Below are 6,000 nucleotides of genomic sequence, written 5' to 3' on the forward strand. Positions count from 1 at the left end.
CTTTTAGATTATATTAGCATGGAAACAATGTCTGCCTCCTCAAAAGATCAACTTTTTTTTTTTTTTAAACTTTATTAGTAATTCAACAAAATAACAGTTTACAAATGTGAACATAACGCCAAAAAGAAGATGGCCAGGGGGAGCATAGGAATAATAATAAAAAAGATGACCTTCATGATGCACTTACAAAAAGAAAGCTAATGAACACAAAGACATGTGTGCCAAGGAATCTCTTGTAACAAAAAAATAATTAGGAATTATGACAACAGTTCATCCAAAATCCCAAGTTGGGAACAGGCCCTTATAGTTGTTTTTGCTTTTTTATTAGTTAAAGGTCTAATTGTAAGCAGGTATTGCTTTAATTCAACCAAAAAGACAAAAAAATATGGTTTTCTTTTCAAAAATTTGTGTATGTGAAATTTAGCTTTAAAAATTAGTAAATTAATAAAGAAAATCTTTGGATTCATTTTAGCACTTTGTTGATAGCCAAATAGGACATGTTCCCAGAACAACTGAAAGCTTGCAAAAAATTTTAAATCAATATAATTACAAAAATGTTGCCAGAACTCTTTAGAATGAGGACATAACCAGAACAAATGAGTGATGGACTCGGGGCAAAGATCACAGAAGGTACAGTTCACATTAATGTTTGAGTTGAATTTCTTCAGGTAGTCTTTAGCAGGGTAGATCCTGTGAATGAGTTTATGGGACACTTCTTTTACCTTGTTGGTGAGAATAAAATGATTTGGGAGCAACCAGGTAGATTTCCAAGATATATCAGACCGAAAACTATTCCAAAATGGAATGACAGCAGGAGTAGAAGTCGTCTCCTTCTGAAACAAAGATCTACTTGATTTGTTGTTGTTACGAAGAAGAGGGTTAAAACATATTTTACCAACAGGAGAATGTAGAGGAGTAAGAGTTGGAGAATGAAGATAACTGAGTCTTGTCCTCTGTTTGAATAACATGCAAATCTTTGTAGAAATGGCGCCAAAAACTTTTGCGTATTCTCCATAAGAAATGGGAAAATTAAATTTAGATAGGAAGTCCTCATAACTCAGTAACATTCCAGTACTGTTAAACAGTTGATCTACCAGAATAATGTTATGATTAAACCAGGTATCCAAAAACAGAGTTTTCTTCTTAAATAAAATGTCCTTATTATTCCAAATGATGTATCGATGAGGAGAGAAATTGTGCTTGTAGATAAGTAACCATGATAAAAAGGCCTGACGGTGAAAATTAGAGTTTGATTGGAAGCTTCTGTATATCAAAGTTACAAACCAAAAAGAAATTCAAACCGCCGAATTTAGAAAAAATATGGAAAGGTATAATGTTCCAAATTGAGGCTGGAGATTTAAAAAAAAAAAAAAAAAAAAAAATTGACGAATCCACTTTATCTTAAAGGTGTTATTCAGAATGGAGAATGATAAACAGTTCAGTCCTCCGTTTTCATACGAGTTCATTAGAGTAGATTTCTTAATATAGTGAGTCCTATTTTTCCAGACAAAATTAAATAATAACTTGTCAATTTCTTTCTCAGCCTTATTGACAACTTCTAACGCCTGCGCAGCTTAAGTAAGCCTGGAAATGCCTTCGGCCTTAGTAAGCGGAATACGACCACGCAGTGAAAGATCTCTTACTAACCACTGAGTCTTTTTCTAGTCTTTAGAATAAGAGGGTCAAAGTTCAGACAGCTTCTTCTTTTTGGAACAGTCCTTAAGAGCCATTATTTCACATTTCTTAAGGTTAAGATAAAGACCAGAAGCTTTAGAGAAAATGCTAATTTCATTGATGGCTAAGGGGATTTGATTCTCGTCCTTTACAAATAAGGTAGTGTCATCTGCCAGTTGTAATCACTTTATCAGTAACCAAGATCCCTTTTAACGGACCAGTTTTAATATGATCGGCCAGAAGCTGAACTACTAAGAGGAATAGATAGGGGGAGACAGGACACACCTGTCTGATACCTCTACAGATGTTAATCTAGGAGAAGAGCCATTTTTTTAGTTTGATGGAACTGTTATTGTTTTGGTATAAGGTTTTGATTATGGAAGTAAAACTTTTCCCAAATCCAAATTTATTCAGACTTTGAAAAATAAAATTGTGTTCTACTGTATCAAATGCCTTATAGAAATCTAAGAATAAAATAAAACCATTATCGTGAACAAAATCAGGGTAATCTAAAATATCCAAAATGAGTCGTATATTATTTGTGATGTGCCTATTTTTCATAAAACCAGATTGAGTTTCATCAGTAATTGAATGTAGAACAGATTTGAATCTTTTAGCCACAGTTAAAGCAAATATTTTGTAATCGGTATTAAGAAGACATATGGGACGCCAATTTTCAAGCAGTAGAAGATCTTTTTTAGGTTTTGGTATCAACGTGGTAAGACCCTGGGTGAGGGTTGTTGGGAGGAAGCCTTTTTCTATGCTTTCTGTGAAAACCTTCAGAAGAAAAGGGGCAAGGTCTGATGAGAAACGTTTATAAAAATCAGCTCAAAAGATCAACTGGCTGAATTTCATTTTCTCTGGTCCCCGCTGATTAGCTTTATCACATAGTGGGGGTGGTGGGTTGCTGTCCCGCCGCTCTGGGCGGTCGGTTGTGTGCTGGGGGGGGTGCTGTGTGGCTTCAGGTTTCTGGTGGTCTCTCGGGTGGTGGGGGGCGCGTTGATCATTGCTGGGGGGGGGACTGTGTGTCTGGCCTGGTTGGCAGTTTGGGGGACTTGTGGGTGGAGCTGTCTTGCGGTGTTGGGCATGGTCTCTTGGTGGGCTGGCTCTGGCGTGGGGTGTAGTGCTGGGCCCTGGTGTCTGGGCGCTGCCTTGCGCCCCGGGGGGTGCCCTGCCTGTGCCCGGCGGGGTCTGGGTTGCCCTGGGCACGGAGCCGTGAAGGTGGGTCGGTGCGGTTCCTGGTGTCGGGCTGGTTGCTCTGGGATCTCTGATGTGCCTGCAGGCTGTTCTTTGTTAGGGTGGGGTGGCGTGCGGTGGGGTGTTGCGGTGCTTTTCCCCTGTTGGAGGCGGCTTGGGTGGGCCTGTGTGATGGTGGGTCTCAGGCCCGGGCTGTTATGACTGGAGTGATTGTGTGGTTTGCTTTGTTTTGTTTTTTTGTTCTGTTTTGTTTTTGTTTTGTTCTTTTATTTATTTGTACGGGCCGTCTGGGGTGGGGCGGGTGCCTTCGGGTTGCCAAGTGGCTCCCCGAATACGCTGCGGGCCCCGGATCTGGTGGACATCGGGCCCTCCTGCTCTGTGGCGGATCCCGAGAAACAGGGGTGCCTATTGCAGCCATTCCTCGGCTGCCCTCTCCGGGGGAGCCTCTCTCCCCCGGTCTTCTAGATCCCCATACCCCTCTCCCTTCTGGCTCCTGTACACAGCACACATTCACACACGTAGGGTTTTGAGGGCGGGTGTGTTCTGTGAGGTGCAGTGGATGGGTCCATGTAGGTGGTCCCCTTTGCTGCACTCTGCAGCCCCCCGCCCTTGTTTTAATTACACCTTAGACATCACTAATCATGAGACACACACACGTGGGCTCGTCTTGACTCCCGGGGCACTTGCCCAGGGGCACTGGGGCGTGCGCTGGCCCACTGCGGTTGGCTGTCTGGGGCGCCTGGCCCTCTCGGGTGTTTGGCGGGGCCCCTGCCGGGGGGTTTGGTGGCGCTCGGGCTCGCGGGGGCCGGTTCCGGTGCGCAGCCCATGTCTGGGTGGCGGGGGCCTGGCGGGGCTTGTGGGGGCTCTGTCCGGGGGCTTCCTCTGCTGTCTTCTAGGGGGATGCGTGGTTGTCCCTATGGTGGGCTTCCCGGGTTCTGTGCTCCTTGGGGGGCTGTTGGTGGCCTGGGTCTGGGGGCCCTCTCGGCCTGCTTCTGATTGCTGGGGGGGTGGAGATTGTGCCACTATACACTGATGTTTAAGCATGGTTATTATGTGGGACCATCTATGTGTCTGCGCACACACACACACATTCATTAGCCCAGTAGCATGCTCACTAAGCAGTTGTTGTGCTGTCCTGTGGTTTAAGGTCACCTGTGTATCATATGAGATTGCTGCTGCTGCTTGTGCTTTTTTGTTTGTTTGTTCTCTGCTTGTCTGCTTACAGAGGCACCTGGTGCTTCTAAGGCTGGATTCCCCACGAAAGCCGTGAATTGACTTCAGTTTTGTTTTTACAGGTGTAGCAGCTGGTTGTCTGATTTTTCATTGTTTTTTATGTTTGTCTCTTCATGTTTCTGTTCCTTTTTTCTCTTCTTCTCTGTCCCCCGGTCCGGTTCGGCACTATCACACTATCACATCATGTTAAATATTGTAACAAAAATAAATAAATAAAAATGACGAGTTGATGGGCATCAAGGGGAGCTTTACATTCATAAAGCTCCCTTGGCATAGCAAATGTGTTTAGCATAAACGGTATTCAGATTACAATTCTGCTGCCATAATGCTGGACAGGACAAGGGGTAAAAAAATAAATAAATAAATGAAATGTGGAATTTTCTTGTGTACGAACTGCACACGCGCGCAGATGGTAGTTTATGGCTTGTGAGTGAGGTACCAGCCTGGCTGCCCTTTTGTCATTTTTCACTGTTCCTCTTAAATGAAATGGTGAACTTCAAACAACAGCATCCTGCTTTGATTACTCTTCTGGGAAGTCTGTGAATCCCAATTTTTCATTCACAGTAGTTTAATGTTTTTCCCCAGTTAACACAACCTTGTATTTTCTACATTTGTTCTAGTGAGTGAGGCTACAGTAGCAGGGTGGATGAAGTGGCAAACCATAAACCATTTTGCTCTCGTTCAGCTACACCCACAGGGACTACAAATAAGACTGCCGGCCACCTGAACTTAAGCAGAGGGACAGATGTGAAGCAGAGCACCACTGAGCAATAATTCTAACATAATGATGTGTGAAGGAAGAGAACAAGAGGGAGGACAAGAGATGGAGAGAACTATTGTCAAGGGAGGTAGAAGTGACTTAAGAGCTTCACAAAATACTTCAAAGGAATACTTTTGGAGATTGCTGCTGCCTGACAAATTATTGATACAGAACAGACAACTTTGTGGCAACTTTGGAAATAATGTGCTGTTGTTGCGACATTACTTAGCCAACAGGGTTTAAGTAATTCTGGCTCAGATAATGTGCTTTCTTACACTAGTGGGTAATTATAAGCAAACTATTGCTTTTAAATTACCAGTGAGGTAATGAGATGGTTGTAGAGAACAGCAGTTTGGCTGTCAAAATGAATCTCAGAATGCCAAGTGAAGTGTGCGTGGGGATGTGCACATTTGTAGTTTCACACATTGTGATCTCCAAATTGCTGTTGGAGAAGCTTGAGTCAGCTGTAAATCCCAGAAGGCATGTATTCTGCGGCATGTGAACAAAAGAAGCAAAAGATTAGTATTGCCAAATTTTGTGTCTTGGACAGATTTTCTTGTTATAATGAAAACCTTGTTGTATTCCACTTATTAGTTCATCATTCTCTGTGTTCAGGACACATCGTGTACTCTGTGCTTGTATTTAATTCAGGCCAACATGGTTATAGCATATCTATATTTTAAATGCATTTATTCATTTTCTAAACGGACTGTTTGCTAAACCCTTTTCTCAGACTGCTATTTGTTCTAAAAGACTGCATAGCTAAAGCTGCAGTAACCAGGGTCTTTCAGGGGATTCGTTTCCTCCTTTTTTTTGACCACAGAAACCTGGAGCTTGAGATTTTCATGGGAGCTACAGTCTTAAAAAGGGCTTTGAGGAAGGCATGCAGAGCTGAACATTTCTAATTGGTTGTGTACTCCCAGCTTTTTGTTTACCTTTCTGTCATAGTCAAAGATTTCATATCCGTAGTAGCTCGTAACTTTAAATTGTTCTGCTGGAGTAGTTTTTAGTTTGAAAGCCGAACAAGACAAGACATTCATTTCTGAAAGCACCAGAATAAATAAGGAGACATGGCTCAGATTGTGACTAGAAAGCTGCTAAATCAGAGCCATTAAAGGGATAGTTCGCCTCTTTTG

Source organism: Odontesthes bonariensis, chromosome 2 (genome assembly GCF_027942865.1).
Source record: "Odontesthes bonariensis isolate fOdoBon6 chromosome 2, fOdoBon6.hap1, whole genome shotgun sequence".
NCBI classification, from domain to species: Eukaryota; Metazoa; Chordata; class Actinopteri; order Atheriniformes; family Atherinopsidae; genus Odontesthes; species Odontesthes bonariensis.